Here is a 24,502-nt window from a genome sequence, read left to right as displayed (position 1 = left end):
CAGAGTTTCCTGCCCAGGCTGGCTTTGAACTATGATCCTCAGATCTCAGCCTCCTGAGTAGCTAGGATTACAGGCGTGAGCCACCAGCGCCCAGCCTGGCCTATCACCCCGTATCTTTGAAAGATACTTTCTTTTGGGTCCGGTCGTGAGGCTTGAACTCTGGGCCTGGGCACTGTCCCTCAGCTCTTCAGCTCAAGGCTAGTGCTCTACCACTTGAGCCACAGCGCCACTTCTGGCTTTTTTGTTGTTGTTGTTGTTTATGTGGTGCTGAGGAATCGAACCCAGGGCCTCAGCCTCAGGCATGCAAGGCAAGCGCTCTACCACTGAGCCACCTTCCCAGCCCTTGAAGATACTTTCAAAGACTGCCCACACCACCGGTGTGGCTCATGCCTGTAATCCTAGCTACTCAAGAGGCTGAGATCTAAGGATTCCAGTTCAAAGCCAGGCCAGGCAAGAAAGTCTGTGAGACTCTTATCTCCAATAAACAACTAGAAAACTAGAAGTGGTGTTGTGGCTCAAGTGGTAGAACACTAGCCTTGAGCTGATAGAGCTGAGAGATAGCGCTCAGATCCAGAGTTCAAACCCATGACCGACAAAGAAAAAAAAGATTGCCCACAAAACTGCAAAGAGCCTCACAGGTAAGTGATGTGTGATGTGTATGTGCACACGTGTGTGCCTGTGTGTGTTTCCACTTTGTTGCTCACAGCTGGTGCTCTACGACTTGAGCCATGCCTCTGATTCCAACAGGTGAGTATTTGCAGGTCATTTTGATGATGGGAAAACTACCCTGAACCCTACTAAAGCAAAATGTTATTCCAAAACGAAATCCACTCTTCTTATTAGTCAATCCACATTTAAATTGTACTTAGAAACCCCAGTACTACCCATAAAAACACTGTACTCAGGCCAGGTTGTTTGTTCTTCTAACCCAAACTACGTGGGAGGCAGAAGTAGGAGGCTTATAGTCCAAGGCCAGCCAAAGGGAAAGTCAGCCAGACCCTAGCTGAGAAACAACTAGGACAAAGGGACTGAAGGTGTGGCTCAAGTGTAACCCTGAGTTTAAACCACAATTCTGAAGAAAGAAAATGATGCTCATGTTATTACTTTAATTCTATCAACAAAAAGTCACAGAATTTGCTTCATCTGTTGTCCCCTTAGTACCTATGTGATATCCTAAATTACACCGAGGCTCCCTGGCCTGCAAGGCCTGAAATACTTTTTCCCAGCATCCCAGGGAAAACAATTCCAGCCCCTGCTGGACAAGTGAAGTGCCTCTAGTTAAAACAAAAACCAGTCAAGTCTGGATTCTGCTATGTGCACAGGGCCTGGTTATTCAACCTCCCTGGGCCTCAAGCTTCTTCGCACTGCTCAGCTTTAAACCCTGGTCTGCTGAAGATACTTCTAAACCCTGTCAGCCCTCTCCCTGCAGCCCCCTGGGGGCATGGGGCACCCTTCTAGACTGTGTGAGGGAGGGAGAGGTGTGAGGACCCCCAGTCTAGGGAACCCTTGAGGCTCCTTTCTAGTGGGGTCTGACTTCACCACCAGGGCTCCCTTAATCCTTCTTAAGTGTGTCCTGCACTAACTCGCCACTGGATCTGCACAGCCAGGAGGGTAGGGTGCAGGCTGAGTCTGCTCTAGGTTCTTGGAGAGGCTTCTGGATCATTATAGCATCACAGCTGCCTCTGCCCAGTGCCCATGCTGCTAAGCATTCCTGCCAAAGGGCCCTGGAGCCCATATCCCTGCCATGCACCCCAACACTGGTTGTAGTGGGGGAACACACATGGCAGGCACATTCCTGGGCAGGTCACCTCTCTGTCCATGCATCCCATCAGCCCCAGGCCAGAATCTGCACAGGTCCATAGAGGCACCATATGGCCTGGGAACAAGCACAACCCAAGAGCCCCCACACAAGTGGGGGGCATTGAGAAAGCTCTGAGGACAAGGGAGGATGGGTGAGAGGCAGGAAGAGAACAGGCCCATCATCAGAGGGGGCCATGGAAAACAGCCAGAAGAGGATGGGGTGTCCCATACAATAGAGGGGACCCCAGGGGGACAGGGAATGCATCTGTAAGCACAAGTGGGTGCAGAGCAAGCAAGACTTCAGCTCTGAAAAGGAGCCAATACCAGGCAGGAGCCCTGCATGGCTCTGCAGACAATTACCACACGAAGGCCACCTTGTGCCCAGCCCGGGCAGCACCAGTGTAGCCACGACGTTGACTACATTCCCCAGCAGATGGCCACGACCAGCCCTCCCCCACATAAGTAGCCATGTGTCCAAGGCACCCTGAAAAAGGGGAAAGAGGGCTTCACTCACCAGGCCCCAGGGGCTACAACTTCTAGCAGGCTCCCTGGCCAGACCACAGTCCCCCCCAAGCCTTGACAACGTGATCCAAGTCGTTTCCCAGATATAATTCAGTAACCTAACTTGGGGTTCAAAATACTTCACACAGGCTCACAGAGGAACATCGCCTGTGCACAGTACGTGTGCATGTGCACATACAAACACACACAGAGCAGCCTCTCTACCCTCTAGAGGGGACAATGGGGGAAGTGGATGCCAAGAGCCCCCCTCCCTCCTCCGCCAAAACCCGCAGGTATGCTAAGACTCACTAAGGGACCCCAAAGGGACTACACGGAGGTACAATGGCACACAAAACAGAATGAGTCATAGAGGGAAAAAAAAAATCAAGGTGAAACACTTAGGATACTAGGTAGCATAGCCTTGGTGACAGAAGGTCCCAGCATCATGGAGGCCTGGGGCACAGACCTCCAGATTAATGGTCACTAGTGATAAATAATCTGAACTGACACTTGAAGAACCTCAAGTCTCTGGCCTAAGATCCATTCCTAGTGAAACATGTGCAACCATGCACGCGCATGAGTGCGTACATACACATACACTTTAAACAAAAGCTAAGGAAAGACCAGCAGACATTACAGACACAATGGTGCAGTGGCTCCTAAGACTCAGGAAGGAGTCAGTACAGTGTAGCAAAAGCAGCAAGGAGAGACTGCTCACTCCGTGAAGACCCTGGGGCCTGGAGCAGTGTGTGCTGTGTGGGACTGAGCTGTTGGCTGACAAGGACTTGTCTGGCAAATGAACACATCCTGTTCCTGGCTCTGCAAAGCATGCCATTGTTGTGTCTGCCCAGGGCTTTGCAAACCTGGCTTCCTTGTCCCTTCAGGCTGGAGGAGGGCAAGCATGGGGGAGGTGTGGAGGAATAGAATCACAGTTCAGGCCCCTCACCTATGCCCTTCAGGGGACAGGAAACTCACCACTCCTGTCTACATCTTGCTGTGTGTGTTCCAGGGTTCTAGGTCAAAGGATGCATGGGACTCCTACAAGCTAGATATTTTCTACACGTGTTCTTTCTATTTGTTTTTTGTTTGTTTTTTGTGCCTACCCTGGGGCCTGGGCATTGTCCCTGAGTTTTTTTGCAAGGCTAGAGCTCTACCACATGAGCCACAGATCCACTTCCAGCTTTTTAGTGGTTAATTGGAGATAAGAGTCTCACATAGACTGTCCTGCCTGGGCTGGCTTTGAACCCTGATCCTCAGATCTCAGCCTCCTGAGTAGCTAGGATTACAGGTGTGAGCCACCAGCACCTGGTCAGCACCTGGCTTCTTCCTATTTTCCTACACATAATTATAACCCTCTATACATACATATACAATTCTTACCAAAAGCTGACAAAATATGTTCTATTTACTTTCTTTGTATATTTGAGGTACTGAGGATTAAATTCTGGACCATAACTTGCTAAACAAGTGCTCTATCACTAGAGCCAACCCAGATCCTTTTGCCTGTCTTTCAAATAGGGTCTTTCCTTTAGCCTAGGCTAGCCTCAACCATGATGCTCCTATCTTTACCTCCCTAGTGGCTGGGATTACAAAGTGTGCCACATCCTTCCTGCTGCTACCTGATCCTTTAGGATGTCAAGCTGAAGGACCATTATTTGCTATATTGTCTCCCTACTCTTCATATGGTACAGTATTTTGGATCATCTAAAAATAGGCTAGGCTGTGAGCTAGGCTGGAAGAAGAAGGGTGAACAGAACACCACCTGCCCTGCACACTTTCAGACAAATGAGGGAAATAGCTAGGTGCTGGTATAATTACACCTGTAATCCTAGCTACTAAGGAGGCTAAGATCTGAAGATCCCAGAGCAAAGCCAGCAGGGGCAGGAAAGGCTGTGAAACTCTTTTTTTTCTTTCTTTCTTTCTTTTTTTTTTTTTCAGTCATAGGCCTGAACTCTGGGCCTGGGCGCTGTCCCTCAGCTCTTCAGCTCAAGGTTAGTGCTCTACCACTTGAGCCACAGCACCACTCCCAGCTTTTTCTGCTTATGTGGTGCTGAGGAATTGAACCCAGGGCCTCATGCATGCAAGGCAAGCACTCTACACTGAGCCACCTTCCCAGTCTGGCTGTGAAACTCTTATCTCCAATAAAACACCAGAAAACTGGAAGTGGTGCTGTGGCTCAAATGTAGAGCGCTAGCCTTGAGCTGAAGAGCTGAGAGACAGCACCCAGGCCCAGAGTTCAAGCCCATGAGACCCACAAAAAAAAAAAAAAAAAAAAAGGAAATGCCATAGAATAATTCCCCCAGCACTGTGGGAGGCGGAGGCAGTGGGAACATTCCCCACTGGACTATTAACTCCTTCTCAATTGGAAAATAAAAGCTGAGGGTTTTGGGTTTAGGTTCTTTTTTGGCCATACTGGGTTTGAACTCAGGTGCTCCACTACCTGAGTCATTTCCCCATTCCTTTTTTTTATTTTTTTTATTTTTTGGGTCCAGTCGTGGGGCCTGAACTCTGGGCCTGGGCACTCTCCCTCAGCTCTTCAGCTCAAGGCTAGCTCTCTACCACTTGAGCCACAGCGCCACTTCCGGCTTTTTTCTTTTTGCTTATGTGGTGCTGAGGAATCGAACCCAGGGCCTCATGCATGCAAGGCAAGCACTCTACCACTGAGCTACCTTCCCAGCCCTTCCCCATCCCTTTTTATCTCTAGTTATTTTTCAGAGTCTCAAGCTTTTTGCCCAGGCTGGCTCTCAGACAACCATCTTCTTACCTCTGCCTCAAGAGGATTATAAATGTACTCCACTGCACCCAACAGGTTGGTTAAGATAGGGTCCTGATAACGTTTTCCCCTAGGCTGGTCTGGAACTTAAATCTTCTTGATCTCTGCCTCAAGTAACTAAGATGACAGCTATGTGCCAATGTACCAGGCTCAGAGTTCAGAAGATTTAAATAGTTTACTTAAAAGTCACGCCATTGCTAAGGGGCAGAGCTTGAATTAAGTGTTTGAGTCTGATTCTGACCTCTTACCTAAATAACACTTTAAAAAGTATCTTTAGGGGCAAAAAAAGCCGGAAGTGGCGCTGTGGCTCAAGTGGTAGAGTGTTAGCCTTGAGCTGAAGAGCTGAGGGACAGCACCCAGGCCCAGAGTTCAGGCCCCACGACCAGACCCAAAAAAAAAAAAATTTTATCTTTAGGCTGAGAATGTGGCTTAGTGGTAGAGTACTTGCCTAGAATGCATAAAGCCCTGGGTTTGATTCCTCAGTACCACATAAACAGAAAAAACTAGCTAGGCGCCGGCTGCTCACACCTGTAATCCTAGCTACTCAGGAGGCTGAGACCTGAGGATCATGGTTCAAAGCCAGCCTAGGCAGGAAAGTCCGTGAGACTCTTATCTCCAATAAATCTAGAAAACCGGAAGTGGTGCTGTGGCTCAAGGGGTAGAGCGCTCACCTTGATGAAGTGCGCAAGGACACAGCCCAGGCCCAAAGCTCAAGCCCTATGACTGACAAAAACAAACAAACAAATAATTAAAAAAAAAAAAAAAACAACAGAAAAAGCTGAAGCAGTGCTGTGGCTCAAGTGGTGAAGTGCTGCTAGCATTGAGCAAAAGAAGCTCAGGGGCAGTGCCTAGACCCTGAGTTCAGCCCCAGGACTAGCAAAAAAAAAAAGAAAAAAAAAGTATCTTTAGCCATGCACCAGTGGCTCATGCCTGTAATCCTAGCCACTCAGAAGGCTGAGATCTGAGGATGATGGTTTGAAGCCAAACTGGGTAGGAAAGTCTGTGAGTCTCTTATTGCCAACTAACCACCAAAAAGCTCAAATGGTACAGCACCAGCCTTGAGCAAAAGAGCTCAGGGATAGCACCCAGACCCTGTGCTCAAGCTCCAGGACTAGCACAAACAACAACAAAAAGTATCTTGAGAAAACAGCTTTTAGAAAAAAATCTTTACATCTTCAAATAGGTTTGAATCTTTGGAATGGATACAGGTGGGGAGGTGACTAAGGCCTCACCTTGTTAAACAAGAACTCTAGGACTTGAGTTGTGTCTACAGCCCTGAATTTTTAAAATTCTTGACCTCTACATTGCTTTCACATAGGACCTCTTCATTACCTATCCGACATCCTCAGATTCTACAGACCCAGGAAATCACCAACAACTTTTGGCCAGAACTCAGCAAGTTAAATAAGGTGGACTCGAACTTATGAACTGGGTGCTATCCCTTAGCAATTTTTGCTCAAGGCTAGCACTCCACCACTATGAGCCAAAGCACCACTTCTGGTTTTTGAGTGACTAACTGGAGATAAGAGTATCACAGTCTATGAGCTGGGAAGGTGGCTCAGTGGTAGAGCGCTTGCCTTGCATGTGTAAGGCCCTGGGTTTGATTCCTCAGCACCACATAAGCAAAAAGGAAAAAGCCAGAAGTGGTGCTGTGGCTCAAGTGGTAGAGCGCTAGCCTTGAGCTGAAGAGCTGAGGGACAGCGCCCAGGCCCAGAGTTCAGGACCCACAACCGGACCCCACCCCCCCCCCCCAAAAAAAAAAGAGTATCACAGTCTTTCCTGCTTGGGCTGGCTTTGAATCTCAATCCTCAGATCTCAGCCTCCTGAGTAGCTAATAGTATAGGCATGAGCCACCAGTGCCCAGCATGGACACTTTTTTAAAGATATAAAATACCCAGAAAAGCTCAATCACAAACGATAAATAACTTGAACAATTCTTTTTTTGGGGGGGAGGAGGGGACGGTCAGCCATGGGGCTTGAACTTTGAGCCTGGGTGCTGTCCCTCGCTCTTCAGCTTAAGGCTGTACCACTTGAGCCATAGCGCCACTTCTGGTTTTCTGGTGGATAATTGGAGATGAGAGTTTCACGTACTTTCCTACCCAGTTGGCTTTGAACTGCCATCCTCAGATCTCAGCCTCCTGAGTAGCTAGGATTACAAGCATGAGCCACCCGTGCCTGGCTTGAACAATTCTTTTTTGTTGTTGTTGTTGGTCGTGGGGCTTGAACTCTGGGCTTAGGCACTGTCCTTGTGCTCTTCAGCTCAAGGCGAGCGCTCTACCGCTTGAGCCACAGCACCACTTCCTTGAACAATTCTTTATTGAAGAATTTTAGTAAGTAGAAGAAAAGTCTTCCCCGAAATAGGATCAGATGGCTTCATCAACAAATATGATGAAACGGTTATGGAAGAAATAAACTGCTACGGAGGCTGGAGTCCATACTGCTGCAGAAGGAAGTTAGTTAGGGGGAAGGAGAGGAAAGGACTGGTGGGGTTGGGTGAGGTGAAGGCCCCAGTCCACACATGGTGTAGACTATAAAGGTGGCTATGGGGGCATGTGCAGGGTGTACCTAGTGGCAGTAACAAAGCTCCCTCAGTGCTGGGTCTTGGTTTCCCGATCTAAGGGAACCAGGGCTTCACCAGGGCAGGAAACAGGGGGAAGAACAATATTAACCACACTGAGCCAGAGACTAAGGAAGCATTCAAGCATGAGGGAACTGTCCCAACTCAGCAGTGTACCTAGGGAGCTTCCACAAGCCCACACACTGGAACCCCAGCATTAAAGCAACATTCCTAGTGTACTGTAACTCACCAAATAAAAGAATAATTCAGTTAGTATAAATAAGTCAACAGGCAAGGCAGGATAGCTCTTCCATACAGTAGAAAATTAACTAGTAGGGCTGGGAAGGTGGCTCAGTGGTAGAGCGCTTGCCTTGCACGCCTGAGGCCCTGGGTTCCATTCCTCAGCACCACATAAGCAGAAAAAAAAAAGCCAGAAGTGGTGCTGTGGCTCAAGTGGTAGAGCGCTAGCCTTGAGCTGAAGAGCTAAGGGACAGTGCCCAGGCCCAGAGTTCAAGCCCCACGACCGGACCCAAAAAAAAAAAAAAGAAAAGAAAAGAAAATTAACTAGTAAGTGCAGAAAGATGAAGGTCTTAGAAAATCACCAATTGAGCAAAGGTGTAATCCCAGCATTTGAGGCTAAGGCAGGAAGATCACGAGTTTGAGGCCAGCCTGGGCCATACCATGAGTTCAAGGCTAGTCTAGACTGTGCACAAGACCCTGACTGGATGAAAAAAAAAAAAACAAACAAAAACCATAACAATCACCACAGTAGTTATACAAGTGTGCTTTCTGTTACTGTAATGAAATCTCTTAGGGCAGGCCCTTTATTTGATTTAAAATGAAGTCATTGTGCAAAAGTCCAAAGGCCTCAGCTTTACAGTAGCAAGGGCAGCCTGGGCTGCATTATGTGGCATGGTGTGCATCATGTGGCATGTGGCCTGGTGGTCACGAGGCAAGCTAGGACACCTGAATGGCCTGGTGGTTACGTGGCAAGCTAGGACACCTGAGGGCAAGTCAGTTGCAAGACCAGTTTCTTCACAGCCACTCTTTCAGAGGAGCACCCAGGGTGCCCTCAGGGCCTGGGAACTTCCACAAGGCTCCACTACTAAATGCTCCCAGCACTTCTTGATGCAAGCCCGCATCCTAAAGCTTGGACTCTTATGGAACAGGGGCCATATCAGAGACAAGGACTAACAAGATCATGAACTCATAAAGAATTCACAGGAGACACTGACAAGAAAGGGTAAACAACTCTTCAGGGAGAATGTGGCTAAGATGGCCAGGTGACACAGGTCATGAGGCCTAGTATGGGGACAGAAGGACATCACAGGCCACTTGCTATGGTGCACATGGACATAGTACCACTCTGCCACATTCCACCCAAAGCACAAAACACAATTCTTATATTGTGAGAAAACATCACACAAACTCAAACTGAGGAACAACCACAAAGAAATGGCCCAGCTTTCTGGAAAATGTCAAGGCTATCAAAGACAAAGAAAGAATAAAGACAGCTCCAGGTTAAATGCAGTATGTGATCTTGGTCTGGAAAAGAGTTTTCCTTTGCTATAAAAGGAATTACAAATGGCTATGGTGGCTCATGCCTGGAATCCCAGTTTCTGGGAGGCACAGGCAGGAGGATTGCAGTCTAAGGCCAGCTTGGGCAAAAATGCAAGATTCTGTCAGAAAAAAAATAAAGCAAAAAGAGGTGGCGGGGTGGGGGGCGGTGCATAGCTCAAGTGGTAGGGAGCTGGCCTACCAACTGTGAATCCCTGAGTTCAAACACTAATACTAGAGGGTAAGGAAGAAAGAGAGATAAGGACAGAGAAGGACTGGGAGAGACAAGAGGAAGAGAGGATAAGAAGATATTATTGGGGGGAGGGGGGAGGCTGGGAAGGGATGTGAAGGGTAAACAAAGGAGGAGGCTGCAATGCTTGGTAAGAAATGTACGCATTATCCTGCCCATGTAATTGTAACCCCTCTGTACAATATGTGCACAAATAAAATTTAAAAAAAAAAGAAGATATTATTAGCAAAATTTGAATACATTCTTCAGCTATTTTTTTTTTTTTTGTCGGTCATGGGGCTTGAACTCTGGGCCTAGTCGCTCCCCCTCAGCTCTTCAGCTTAAGACGAGCACTCTACCACTTGAGCCACAGTGCCACTTCTGGTTTTCTGGTGGTTAACTGGAGATAAGAGTCTTAGACTTTCCTGCCCAGGCTGGCTTTGAACCATGATCCTCCAGAGTAGCTAGGATTACAGGAGTGAGTCACCAGTGCCTGGCTCTTCAGCTATTTTATTTTATTTTTTTGGTCAGTCATGGGCCTGAACTCTGGGCCTGGGCACTGTCCCTCAACTCTTCAGCTCAAGACAAGGGTCTACCACTTGAGCCACAGTGCCATTTCTGCCTTTTTCTGCTTATGTGGTGCTGAGGAATCCAGGGCCTTATGCATGCAAAGCAAGCACTCTACCACTGAGCCTACTTCACAGCCCCTCTTCAGCTATTTTTGAGATATGATCTTCCCCACTATGCTCTGGCCAACCTGGACCTTGATCCTGTCAAGCCAGGATGACAGGTATGCACCACCACACCTAGCTTTCCTTTTATTGGCTGAGATGAGGTCTTACAAACTTTTTGTCCAGGGTGACCTTAAACCAAGATCCTATTGATCTTTGCCTCCCAAGTAGCTGGAATTACAGGCTTGATCTGCCAAGCCTGGCTTTGAAAAAAATTTCTGATTAGGTAATATACACCTTTGTTACCTTCCTAATGCTAGTCTTTGTGTCTGGTTATATAAGCAGGGCTGATTTCTTGTTAAAACAACAGTTGAGCAGTGGGCAAAGAATTCACCATCTTTACAAACCAGGTCAACAAAGTAGTCTCCACCTGGGCGTTGATCTCACTGCATAACACTGATTCCCATGAGAGCTCACTTTAGTACAATTATGTAAGAAGTTTGCATTATGGAAGCTTGGTGCGACACAGTTCTTTGGGCTATTCTGCAGCTTTCCTCTAACTATAAAAAGGTTAAAACAAGAAGGGCTGGAGATGGTATGTCTAGTAAGTCTGAGGCCCGGGTTCCACTCTCAACACTAATCTAAAAACCAAATTACATAAGGAAAATAGATCAGATAGAAAGTTAAAACAACAGCAACACACCCAGCATCAACATCTTTACCCTGAGGTCTCCTCCTTGTGCCCTGCAGCACCTCCCATGGGCCCAACTGTTTGCTCCCAGGTTTGGCCACACATTTTCCTGTAAGTATGGCACTGGGTACTCTTCGTGAAAGTTAATGGGCACTGAGGGCTGCAGGTGAGGGAAGCAGGATCTGCCTAGACCAAAGCTGCACTGTGCCGCTTGGCTCTTTAACCAAGAGCCAGGAGTAGGGACCAAGTTCCCCCCACCCCAACACACACACACACACACACACACACACACACACACACACACACCACACACACACCAAGCAACACACACACACACACACACACACACACACACACACCAAGCAACAAGTGGGGCATTACATGAGTCCTGGCCTTCTGTTCTCATAACTAGCCTATGTAGAGACATTCAGAGACTGACGGTGCCCCTGACAGCCACTCACAGAGAGAGCTGTGAGGGCATTGAGGGGCCCTGCCTGCCACTTCTGCGGCTCCCTTAGCTGCCATCTTCTACCAAGACAAGGAAGGGTGACACCACCTCTGGTCACAATGGTCCCAGGGGTTCTTGTGCTAGTCCATTCACCCGCAGCAGGTAGGGACATTTAGCAAAAAGGGTGCTTCTAGGACAGAAGTGGTGGCTTACGGTTGTAATCCAAGCTTCCAGGGAGGTCTAGATCAGGAGGATCAGTGTTCAAGGCCAAACTGGACACCTTGCAAGAACCCCAAGTCAACCAATGAGAGCTGGGTGTGGTGGTGCACATCTGTCATCCCAGCTCTGTGGGAAGTAGAAATGGCAAGATCATGATTCACTCTGGCCCAGGAACAAATTGGAAACCCTATTCAAAAACACTACAAGCCAAGTGCTGGTGGCTCATGCCTGTAATCCTAGCTAGTAAGGAGGCTGAAATCTTTGGCTCACAGTTCAAAGCCAGTCTGGGGAGGAAAGTCCATGAGACTCTTATCGCTAATTAACCACCAGAAAACCAGAAATGGCACTGTGGCTCAAGTGGTAGAGTGCTCACCTTGAGCTGAAGAGCTGAAGGACAGCACTCAGGCACAGAGTTCAAGCCCCAAAACTGACACACACACACACACACACAAAAAAGATAATTACAGTAAAGAGGATGGGTCCAATGGTAGAGTACCTGTCCAGCAAGCACAAGGCCCTGAGTTCAACGCCCAACACTAGTGAATCTCAAGAGTCAATACCTTTCTTCTATCTAACAAGTGGCCTCTTCAGAAAGCTGAGAAATTGGTGGAGCCAATGAGGGTTATACAGGGTCAGCCCAGATTAGATGGAGCTGAGGCTTTCGATAGCACCATTTTAACCCTGCCCTGGCTCTGCTGTGTTCCACCTTGGCATGAAGCCACTACAGAGGCTGTTCTCAACCAAATGTGTACTGAGCACAATCCTTGGGTGACCTCTGCAACCTGAGTATGGACAGTCACGTGATCTGCAGGAGTCACCTGGTATTCCATCCACAGCATTCTATCTCTCCCAGTGGGACAGAGCTGGGTATGGTGATGTCTGTAAAAGTCACAAAACTGGGGGCTAGGAAGGTGGCTCAGTGGTAGAGCGCTTGCCTTGCATGCCTGAGGCCCTGAGTTCGATTCCTCAGCACCACATAAACAAAAAGTAAAAAGCTGGAAGTGGCGCTGTGGCTCAAGTGGTAGAGCGCTAGCCTTGAGCTGAAGAGTGGAGGGACAGTGCCCAGGCCCAGAGTTCAGGCCCCACGACTGGACCCCCCCAAAAAAAGTCACAAAACTGGGAGAGATCGAGGGAAGGGGTGACACTGTCCAAAAAGAAATGTATGCTGGGGCTGGAAAGGTGGCTCAGTGGTAGAGCGCTTGCTTTGCATGAATCAGGCCCTGGGTTTGATTCCTCAGCAACACATAAGCAGAAAAAAAAAAAGCCAGAAGTGGCGCTGTGGCTCAAGTGGTAGAGCGCTAGCCTTGAGCTAAAGAGCTGAGGGACAGCGCCCAGGCCCAGAGTTCAGACCTCATGACGGGACCTCCCCCCCCCCCCAAAAAAAAGAAAGAAATGTATGCTTAGCTGGGTGCCAGTGGCCCACACCTGTAGTCCTAACTACTTGGGAGGCAGAGATCTAAGGATCACAATTCAAAGACAGCCTGGGAAGAAAAGTCCCCATAAGACTTTCTCCTTGGTATAATTTGTGGAGGGGAAGGGTAAAAACGAATTGTTTAAATAGGGATACAGGTGGACCCATTGCAACAATGAGATGTACAAGACATTATCTTGGAAAACGAACTTTACTCTTTACAACTTCGGTGGGGGGCAGGGGAGACAGGATGGAAAGGGGAAACAAAGGAGGAGGCAACAGTGCTTGATAAGAAATGTACTCATTCGGACTGGGAAGGTGGCTCAGTGGCAGAGCGCTTGCCTTGCATGCCTGAGGCCCTGGTTCGATTCCTCAGCACCACATAAGCAAAAAAAAAAAAAAAAAGCCGGAAGTGGCGCTGTGGCTCAAGTGGTAGAGCTCTAGCTTTGAGCTGAAGAGCTGAAGGACAGTGCCCAGGCCCAGAGTTCAGGCCCCATGACTGGACCCAAAAAAAAAAAAAAAAGGAAATGTACTCATTACCTTGTTCATGCAATTGTAACCCCTCTGTATGGTTTTTTCACAATTAAAAAAAAAGTTATATCCTTAAAAACCTAAGCCCCTTTGTGTTCAAGGTTAGTGCTCTACCACTTGAGCCTCACGGGAACTTTTCTGCCTGGACTGGCTTCAAATGGTGATCCTCAAGATTTCAGCCTCCTGAGTAGCTAGGATTAGTCAGGAACCACCAGTGCCTGGCCCCAAGAGACTCTCCAATTAACCATTCAAACCCTGAAAGTCATACAATGGTTCAAAGTGGTAGAGTACTAGCCTTGAGCCAAATAGCTCCTTGAGCTCAGAAACAGCCCCCAGGCCCTGATTCAAGCCCCACAACCAACAAACCAAAAAAAAAAAAAAAGATGTAAAGATGTACTCTTGACCTGACTTACGTAACTGTAAACCATCTGTATATCACCTTTATTTTTTATTTTTATTTTTTTTTCTGGTCGTGGGGCTTGAACTCTGGTTCTGGGCGCTGTCCCTCACTCAGCCCTTCAGCTCAAAGCTAGCACTCTACCACTTGAGCCACAGAGCCACTTCTATTTTTTTCTGTTTATGTGGTGCTGAGGAATCGAACCGAGGGTCTCATGCATGCGAAGCAAGCGCTCTACCACTGAGCCACCTTCCCAGCCCCATCTGTGTATCACCTTTTTTTAATTAAAAAAAAAAAAAAGCCACCACAGCACAGCATTCTCATTTGCCATGGCAGGGAGACAAAACCCTCCCATGCTTCCCACACACAGGATAGAGACATGAAGCCACATGCGGTGTTCCTCTAGGCTGATGGCTTCCTTTTGCCCGGGACAGACACGGTCAAGCAGCAGGCAAGCTGTAGGGGCAAGCTGGGACATGAGAACCCTGCTTTCCGGTCCAATGATGGTAGGAGATGTTACTATATGGCACCCCTGCATGGAGGGGGCTGCTCCAAGCCCCGTGCCTTAGTCCAATTCTGTTACTGCAACAAGATCCTAGAGGCAGGCTAACTTTATAAAGAAGAGACAGAGAACAGTGGTGGCAGCAGGCTCAGCTCTGATAGGAAGAGTTACGTATGCTAGAACGAGAACACATCTCTATGTGGGAGGCCAGAGAGATACTGGGGTCCCAAAGTCTCTTCCCGGGACAGGTCCCCAATTGATCTGGGAACCTCCAATCAGCTTCCCCTCTTAAAAGGCCTACACCTGCCCATGTGGCCACCCCAGGCACCAAGCTACCAAGAGGGGATGTTTGGGAGGACACACCCAGAACATGGCAGTTCTAGGGCCTCTCCTTTAACTTTTTACCCAGCTGCGGCATGCTGGTTGGGTGTCAGCACGCCTGCCACCTTTGCTTTCACTCCACCTTGCTCCACCTTGCAGGCTAAGTATGGGCTTCAAAGACTGTCCTGCCAGCAGACTGACAGCTCAGTCCTTCCAGAGGTAACAGCACTGTTCAAACTAAATAACCCCGGAGAAGGACCCAGTGAGGGCTGAGCTCTGGCCACACCCTCTTAAATGCCTGTCCACAGTGGCAGACATCACTGAGGTTCAGTCCCAGAGGACTCATAACAGCAGCTGCCGGCTGCAGGGTGTGGGGCCTGCTCAGGTGCTGCTGTCAGGGAGGGAGCTTGGTTACTCAATAGCTCTTGACCTGTCAACCAGATTCCCAAATGCTGACAAAGCCTGAGGTCACCGCAGGAAGCTCCTCAGGTCCATGGTGCACTCCAGTTCTCAGGGAACTTGCCAAGGAACAACCTCAGGGCTGGTTCATCCCTCCAGCACCTCCTGCCCCATCCTGCTTTGCCTCAACTGAGACACAATGACCTGGCATGCGACATCCTCCCTCTTCCCTGGACATCAGGAGCTTCTTAAGGAATCTGCAGGGCCTCGGGCAGCTGAGCAGCCTACCCCAGCTCCCCCCTCACTCCTAGGTGCCCTGTTACCTATTTTCTTCTAAAGAAACCCATTGAGCTGGGTATCAGCGGTTCACACATATAATCCTAACTACTCAGGAGGCTGAGACATCTGGATCATGGTTCAAAGCTTCCCAGGGGGCTGGGAAGGTGGCTCAGTGGTAGAGCGCTTGCTTTGCATGCATGAGGCCCTGGGTTCCATTCCTCAGCACCACATAAGCAAAAAGAAAAAAGCCGGAAGTGGTGCTGTGGTTCAAGTGGTAGAGTGCTAGCCTTGAGCTGAAGAGCTGAGGGACAGCGCCGAGGCCCAGAGTTCAGGCCCAGACCGCAACAGAAAAGTCTGTGAGACTCTTTGCTCTAATTAATCAGCCAAAAGCCAGAAGTGGAGCTGTGGCTGAAGTGGTAAAGCGCTAGACTTGAGCAAAAAGGCTAAGAGACAGTGCCCAGCCCTGAGTTCAAACCCCAGGACAGGCACACCTACTGAAATGATGACACATTAAACCACTATCATATGACACTCTACTCATTCATCTCCTCCTAGTAACCCTGGGCAGATGAGGCCTTGGGTTCAACACCAGACACCACCAAACCCTAACCCTCAGAGACAAGCTATAGTTGGCACAAAGGTTTGATGACTTGGCCCACATCAGATATGAAGCAAGAATCACACGTGGCCCCCTGGAGCTCCAGCCACTGGCAACTACCTGCGCTTTCAGAGCAAGGCAAAGATGGGGGACAGGACCTGCTTTAAATGCCAGCAGCTTGCTAGCTCAGTCCTTCCACAGTAACAGCACTGGCCCTGGGGAAGGACACATGGAGGGTGAGGCTGCTGCTGCCTTCTCTGTAATGTCCTCAGGCCCTGCACAGCATAGGTGCTCAATGTTTCTGCGCTGAGTTCTAAAGGAGCAAGATGCCAGAGCCACAGGTCCTCATGTACTGCTCATAGCACAGCACTCACCAAGTGCTAGGAAGGCCACTCAGGCTTTCCTACTTGGCAAGACAAGCACACAGGAGTTATGAAGCACCCAGCACTCCATCCAGCACTGGCTACTTGCTACTCAGGCAAAGCACCTCTTCCTATACCCTGTCCCAGATCCCCAGGCCTTACCCCTCCTTGCTGCTACACCAGACCGGGGCTCTGTCTTCTTGCTCCCATCTCCAGACGCTGGACCCTATAGTGAGGGGACCAGCTGAGCCTGAAGCCCAGGTTCAGGCCCAGGCGGGTCCAGGGAAGCCATTCCTCTGTTCTTCCTTTTTAAACTCAAGGCCTCACTATTCTTACCAATTGAGTCACTCCTCCAGCCCTTTTGCTTTTTGTTTTTCAGATAGGACCCTTTGTTAATTTTGTCCAGACTGGCCTTTAACCATGATCCTCCTACCCCTGCATCCTGAGTAGCTGGGATTACAGGCATGCACCACCACACCCAGCCCAATCCTCTATTCCTTCCACCCAGGCCTCTTTCCTTGTTGTTGGTCCACACACAGAGAACCTAGCCCGGCAGAGAACCTGGCACATGTGAGGGACTCTGATAAGACTTGCAGAGCTCCAGGCTGCTGACTGCTTTGCTCAGTGAACCCCAAAGAAGGGCCAGGGGAAAAGCACTTCTTGTGAAGAATGGTTTCCTTCCTTCCTTCCTTCTTTCCTTCCTTCCTTCCTTCCTTCCACTGACCTCAGCTGTGCAATGCCAGGCTTCTTGGCCTCACACACAGGAAGCTGTGTGCTATACTTGGCACTCACAACCTCCCTGGTGACTGGTTTTGGGGACAATCCTGGGCTTACCTCCCAAGATCCTGCTCTTGGTTTTTTGTACTCCCCTGGATGCTCGTTTCACTGGGGAACGAGGGGGACTTAAATCCAGCTGAGTCGCTGGGCACTGGTGGCTCACGCCTGTAATCCTAGCTACTCAGGAGGCTGAGATCTGAGGATCACGGTTCAAAGCCAGCCTGGGCAGGAGAGACCGTGAGACTCCTATCTCCAATAAACCACCAGAAAACCAGAAGTGGCGCTGTAGCTCAAGTGGTAGAGCGCTCGCCTTGAGCTGAAGAGCTGAGGGACAGCGCCCAGGCCCAGAGTTCAAGCCCCACGGCCGACAAAAAAAAAAAAAATCCAGCTGAGCCAACCCAGCTGAGCCAAAACATTGGCCTCACAGGTCAAGAGCTCCGTTCAAACCCCAGACTGGTCACGTCCACACTACATTACCATCCTGGCATATTACCATTGTCACTCACCTCAAGAGGCAGCTAGCCATCCTTGCCTGCTGTGTCCACTCAGAGCCTCAAAGGCTGGCACACACCTTTGCTTGCTTTCACTTGTGTCTTTTTTTTCTTTTGCCAGTTCTGGGGCCTGAACTCAGAGCCTGGGCTAGCACTGCTCAAGGCTAGCACTCTACCACTTGAGCCACAGCGCCACTTCCAGCTTTTTCTATGTATGTGGAACTGAGGAATTGAACCCAAGGCTTCATGCATGCTAGGCAAGCACGCTACCACTAAGCCATGTTTCCAGCCCATCACTTATGTCTTTACTTGGTAGTACTAGGGTTTGAACTCAGGGCCTAGGGCTTGCTAAGCAAATGCCCTACCACATGAATCACATCTCCAGCCATCACTAATGTTTTAAATAGGCAAACTTACTCATGTATTTAACTGATGTGAAAAGATCTAGAAAAACTGAATTCTCTCCTCCGATGCCAAGATGATCACATTGCCAGGTAACTAGTGATGGCAGAAGGCACTGGAGGAAGCTGGAGCCTCCCTCCCCTGCTTCAGAGATGCAATGGAACCCAACCTGGCACCTGAGGAAAAATCAGCAAACTGAGATGGAAGGCGTTTGTTCACTCACTCACTCATCCAGTCAATACCCACAGAGTGCCCATGCACGCTTGACACAGTCCTCCAAAAATAAAAGAATTCCTCCATCCCCAGCCAGTTTTAAACTCTATTCCCACAGCAGAGAAGGGTATTACTCTCTTTCCTTTGGGGGATGGTACTGGAGTTTTAACTCAGGGCTTTATACTTGCTAAGCAGGTACTCTATTACTGAGACACACTTCCCAGCCCTAGACTACTTTCACTGCTTTATTCTTTTCTTCTGAGATAAAGGTCTCACTATGTGCCCCAGGCTGGCCTGGTACCACAACCTGCCTGTCTCTACATCCCAAGTGTTTAGACTACAGATGTATGCAACTGTGCTTAGCTACACACCTCTATCATTGGCCACTTTATATCTTTGAGAAGCCCACAGGAAAGAAGTCCAGGAGGTTGATTTGAAATTGAGTAAGCCTAGGGGCATAAGGCAGTTTTAGACAGTGTGTTTGGCACATGTGAGGTTTTGGGTTCAATCCCCAGTGCCACAAATACACACACACACACACACACACACACACACACACACACAGGTATACACAACTGCAAAGGGGTGAGTTAAGTCTAGCAGTGGTACCATGGAAGGGGGAGAAAGAATCCAGATGGGGGTGAGCTTGGCAGGGACTGACCAAGACCACCAACAGCAGAAAGAGAATGGAAGCACAGAAACTGGGAGGACTTAATGTGGTGAGGATGAAGGGGGAAAGAGAGCACTTTGGAGACCACAAAGATGGCGAGGCACAGCCCCTCCTCCTTTGTGGGGCTTTCATGGTTGGTGAGATATTAAATGACCTTTCATTAGCTGAGGATCAAATCAAGGTTAGGGGTATGCATTCCCACAGAGCTACACCCCCAGGCCGCAAATCCCATTACGTAAGGGGCCATGTCCAACATATCCGCACAGCATTGTGTGTTTCCACCAATGATCACAAACGTTCTGAAACCATAAAGCAAACAACAAACAAGTCAACTCCACCAATCAGGATGGGGTTGGAGGCCTGGAGTGTGTACCCACAGAACGTTGCATGATTGGCCAATGCATTGCCTGTGTATTCAAGAACCACAGAACTGTTTACAGTGTTGACAATATCCCCAAGTGACCCATAGGCACCTGTGTGCTGAGGCAGAGCAGAAGTTCATGTGTTCCCACCCAACCCTACAAACCTTTGCCCAGATCCAGTCATCAGTGCCACCTCTACACCTTGAGCGGGAAGGTGGCAAGATCACAGTGTTCTCACACACCAAGGGATTGCCACAAGAAGAGGAGGGCTGGAGGCTGAACTCTGGGAACAGGGCTGCAGGAAAAAGCACTGAGGATAAGACCAGGCTCTGGAAACTTTACCTGTCAGTGAATGATGTATGGCCACAGCCAGGTGGACAAAAATCAGCTTCTCCCACTTTCTTCTACCACAGGCTGGCTCAGGAAGAACTCCAGTCTCAGCACCACAGCCAATGGCACTGGTTTGGGGCGCCTTACGTACTAGTCTAATTTGTGGAGCCAGGTGTACAATTCTCTTAGCTATAGACAGATACTATACACAGATTGAGGAGTCTCAGTCCCCAGTACTCCAATAGAAGGACAATTCTCAGATCTGCTTTTACCCAAGACACCTCTTTAAAAGTGAAATAAGGCCAGGAACTGGTGGCTCATGCCTGTAATCATAGCTCCTCAGGAGACTGAGATCTCAGGATGACAGTTTGAAGCCAGCCTGGGCAAGAAAGTCTGTGAGACTCTTATCTCCAATTAACCAGCAAGAAGCCAGAAGTGGAGTGAAGGGTAGAGTGCCAGCCTTGGGCAAAAGAAACAAAGGATCTGAGTTTAAGTCCTAGTACTGGCATAAAATAAATAAAACAAAATAAAATAGGGGCTACTATGATCCCAGCTACTTGGCTCATGATCTAAGGCTACCCCAGATAAAAGCTAAAGACTCTATTTAAAAACCAAAATTAGACATAAAGAATAAAGGACTGGGACATGGCTCAAATAGAGAAGCAGTTGCTGTACATACAAGAGTCCTGGATTCCATCCCAGTACCACCAAAAAAGAAAAGACCAGAAAACAACTGAGGGTGGGGAGTGCTAGGTATGACTGCAGGTGGAGGGGATGGTGGACAGCAATAATGAACCATATTCTCAAAGGCTAGAAGGCAGGACATGAAAACTGTCACCATAAAGAAATGATAAGTACTTGAGACAGCTATGTTGAACATAGCACAATGTACACAAGTGCTAAAACATCCTCTTACCTGGCACCAGAGGCTCACACCTGTAGTCATAGCTATTCAGGAGGCTGAGATCTGAGGATCTCTATTTTAAGCCAGCCCAAAGGCTGGGAATAAGGCTTAGTAGTAGAGTGCTTGTCTAGCATGAATGAAGCCCTGGGCTCAATTCCTCAGTACCACATACAAAGAAAAATCTGGAAGTGGTGCTGTGACTCAAATGGTAAAGTGCTAGCCTTGAGTAAAAGAAGCTCAGGGACAGTGCCCAGGCCCTTGAGTTCAAGGCCCAGGACTGGCAAAAATAAAAATAAAGCCAGTCTGGGCAGACAAATCCAAGAGACTGCAATTAGCCAGGAAAAAGCTGGAAGTAGAGGACTCACTAAGACCCAACTCAAAATTGGCATGTGTTCAGGGACACTTGTGTGACAGAGGTGGGGGTAGGGGGGGGTGGTACCCACCATGTGGTCCCCTGCACATTGTGTTCCAAGAACACACTGCAGGCTCAGCCTAGGAGGCACTCAACACCTATCACCTTGAGTGAACTTGGCACACTCTGCCACAGTTTAGTTTTGTTTGTTTCCCTCCCTAGCAGAGTTCTCAAGGGCCTGAAGCAGAGCCCACACACAGGCACACCCTGGGGGCCAAACATGTGTTTTTAAGTGTCATTCTACAGGGACCTTGCCTTGCCAAGAACAGGCAGAATCAACTGCTAGAAAAGTAAATCTCAGCCAGGTGTTGGTGGCTCATGCCTGTAATACTGGCTACTCAGGAGGCTGAGATCTGAGGATCGCAGTTCAAAGCCAGCCCAAGCAGAAAAGTCCATGAGACTCTTATCTCCAATTAACCACCAGAAAACCAGAAGTAGTGCTATGGCTCAAGTGGTAGAGTGCTTGCCTTGAGCTGAAGAGCTCAAAGACAGTGCCCAGGCCCAGAGTTCAAGTCCCACGACCAGAAAAGTCAAGAAAAGTAAGAAAAAAAGACAAGAAAAGTAAGTCTCTTATCAGGGTAGAGTAGCTGCTCCTGTAATCCTAGCACTAGGGGAGGCTGAGGTAGGAGGATATCCCAAGATTCAGAGGGAGCTTGAACCACATAACAAATTTAAAGTCAGCCACCCCCATCACAAAAACATGAGGGAAAAAAATAATGCAAGCTGGGTGCACCTGTAATTGTAGCTATCTGAAGGATAGCAATTCAAAGCCAGCCTACGCAGAAAAGTCTATAAGACTCCATCTGAAAACAAAACCAGCAAAAACCAAGGCTGGAGCTGTGGCTCAGGTAGGGCACCAGTCTAGCAAACAAGCTGAGCAAGCTTGAACCCCCAAGTTCAAACTTCAATCCCAAGGGGGTAAATAAAAAAGAACAAAAAACAAAAAAAAAAACCAACAACAACAAAAAGAAGGTAATCTCCAGATACCAGGTAGCAACAAGAACAGGAATCTCTTTCAACTTTCCTGACGAAGAAATCAAGTCTGGGTGGGAGCCAATGGTTTTAAGAGCAGATAAGTTACCTCTGGTTCAGTGCTTCTCCACAGCCTAAATTTCTGTTAGATGTTAAATAACAGGACTACAGAAGAAAAGTTTTGCTTTATAGCCTGTGTAAAAACACTGATAAAGGGCTGGGAAGTTGGCTCAGTGGTAGAGTGCTTGCCTTGCCTGCCTGAGGCCCTAGGTTCGATTCCTCAGCACCACATAAGAAAAAAGAAAAAAGCCAGAAGTGGTAGAGCGCTAGCCTTGAGCTGAAGAGCTGAGGGACAGCGCCCAGGCCCAGAGTTCAGGCCCCACCACCGGACCCAAAAAAAAAAACACTAATAAAGGGAACTAGCACTTCCTGTCTTCCTAGATGTTCATTTGTGTTTCTTCTACTATAAGAAAATACTCAACTGGGCGCTGGTGGCTCAGACCTATAATCCTAGCTACTCAGGAGGCTGAGATCTGAGGATCACGGTTCAAAGCCAGCCCAGGCAGGAAAGTCCGTGAAACTCTTATCTCCAATAAACCACTCAGAAAACTGGAAGTGGTGCAGTGGCTCAAGTGGTAGAGCACTAGCCTTGACCTGAAGAGCTGAGGGACAGCGTTCAGGCCCAGAGTTCAAGCCCCATGACCAACAAAAAAAAAAAAAGAAAGAAAAGAAAAGAAAAGATGCAGTGCAACACATGATGGTACAAAGTTACTTGTGCTGGACCTAATAGTATTATTCAGACAAGATCTCAATATGTATCCCAGGATTGCCTTGAACTCTAAATCCTCCTGCCTCAGCCTTCCAAGTGCTAGGATCCAAAGACTGAGGGTGGCTCCAGTGGTAGAGCACCTGCCCAGCAAGCTTAAGGTCCCCAGTTCAAAGCGTACTACCACCAAAAAGTAAAATAAGTAAAAAAGAAGTTCTCTTTCCTAAGTACAAAAGACTTTCTTAATAGGTCTTGATTTTCACAGATTTCAGGAAATGAACATCAACTCAATCAAAGAAAGGCACGTTTGTATCATGTGGCTATTTATAAACTCCTACTGGCTACCTGTACTGGCCTGACTTAGGCAGGCTACTCTCAATCTGTAATTTCCAAGTGCCAAAGTACATCCCTCAGATTTGTTCCACTGCAATCCTACATACTACTCTTTATTTTTCAAGCGCCAGCCAGGAGGATATTTGGAAAGGTAAGACCACTGAACATAATTAGCAGCTAACATTTCATTCTCTCGCAGGCAACCCTTTTCTCTGGCCACTTTTGATGATGATGAAGTGGTCAGGTTAGAGGGAAAATCAATTTCCCACATCAAAGGATATTCATTCAGGTAAAGAGTCACCCTCAGGTAGACAGGATGGTCCACACCTGAAATCCCTGGATTGCACTCTGAAGGCTGAGGCAGAAGAATCACAAGTCTGAGGCTGACCTGGGCTACTGAGACCATGTCTTGGCATAGAGAAAAACAAACAACAAAAACATTCGTTTTTATCAAAAGGAACGTAAGGACTCTTAAGAGAGGCGGCAGAAAAAAAAAAAAAGAAATGAAACCCTTCTTCTAGTTCACAACAGCACTCTCCAGACCCCTCCTACCTCAGCCTGCCTCTCACGGAGAGGGGCAGCAGCCTGGGTGGCTACAAATAAAACAAAACACAGGCCCAGAGGAAGTATGTATTCTGCCAAAATGACGAGACTCGAACCCAGGACCAGCCACATCAATCAGGGAAGCCTCCCTTTGTGGCGGCCTGAGTCTCTAACTGAGCCAGGCCCAAGGCGAAGACCTGGCAGCTTCCGGGTACTAAGAGGGGAGGCAGTAGCTTGGTCCCGAAGTCCCCAAGACGGGGCCACTAGCTTACACAACGGTGACTCGGTGACTGGCCCTGAGAAGCACACAGCTGAAGACCCAGGCGAAGCGTCCTGAGCTCCCCTCTCCGACACCCCGAGGTCGGCCGAGGCTCGACCTCTCCCCCCCCCCCCCCCCCCCCGGCTGCTCCCACCGGGAGTCACCAAGCCGGACAACGGTGTGCGGCGGAGGCCGCCTGAGAGCGCGACGGTGCCCCGGCGATGCCTGGCGCCCGCGACGACGCCCACCTGATGCTGCGCGGCCCCATTCGGGTCCCGGTCCGCGCTCCCAGTGCCCCCCCCCCGCCACGCGAGTGACCACCGTGATTTCGCTGCCCGCAGAACCCCATCTCACCAATGGGGAAACTGAGGCTCGGGGAGGTTCAAGTGGCTTAAGTCTGAAGGAAGGGGCTGGAGCCTGAACCCTCAGACGCCGGGTCCTCGGGCTGGGGCTGTGGAAACCGCGGCCCTCAAATCGCGGCCAGAGGTTAATCCGAGGGGAGGGGAAAGGCCACCGGGGAAGGGCTGAGGTGGGCGCTGCGACTTCCGCGCCAGCGGGGGGCGGGGGGAGGGAAACGCACAGCGACCCGGAACGAGAGCCCATCTCCGCGCCCCAGGTCTGGCGGCCACAGCGGGCAACGCTGTCCCGCGCCACGGAGTGCCCCCCTCCCTATACCCGTGACCCCCAACCTCACCCGCCCGGTGCCCGGCACCGCGGCACTCACCGCCGACAGCCGGGCCGCTTCTCCCGGACACCTGAGCAGGACGCAGGCCCGCACCACCGAGGCGCTACCACTGCCCGCGCGACGGCGGGGGTGTGGGC

At 49.2% G+C, this 24,502-nt stretch overlaps 1 protein-coding gene across 1 annotated transcript in view; it reads right to left on the bottom strand.

Annotated features, from left to right (window-relative positions):
* LOC122113577 (NADPH--cytochrome P450 reductase) overlaps window positions 1–24,502 on the bottom strand; it is a 45,778-nt gene extending 21,276 nt beyond the window's left edge. The window contains exon 1 of the mRNA XM_042686606.1: window positions 24,405–24,502. The gene's annotated coding sequence lies outside the window, so the exon portion shown is untranslated. The remainder of the gene's footprint in view (window positions 1–24,404) is intronic.

Source organism: Dipodomys spectabilis, unplaced genomic scaffold, assembly GCF_019054845.1.
Source record: "Dipodomys spectabilis isolate Male_0828 unplaced genomic scaffold, ASM1905484v1 ptg000098l, whole genome shotgun sequence".
NCBI classification, from domain to species: domain Eukaryota; kingdom Metazoa; phylum Chordata; class Mammalia; order Rodentia; family Heteromyidae; genus Dipodomys; species Dipodomys spectabilis.
The sequence above is the reverse complement of the archived record's forward strand: the minus strand, read 5'-3'. Positions and strand labels throughout refer to the sequence as shown.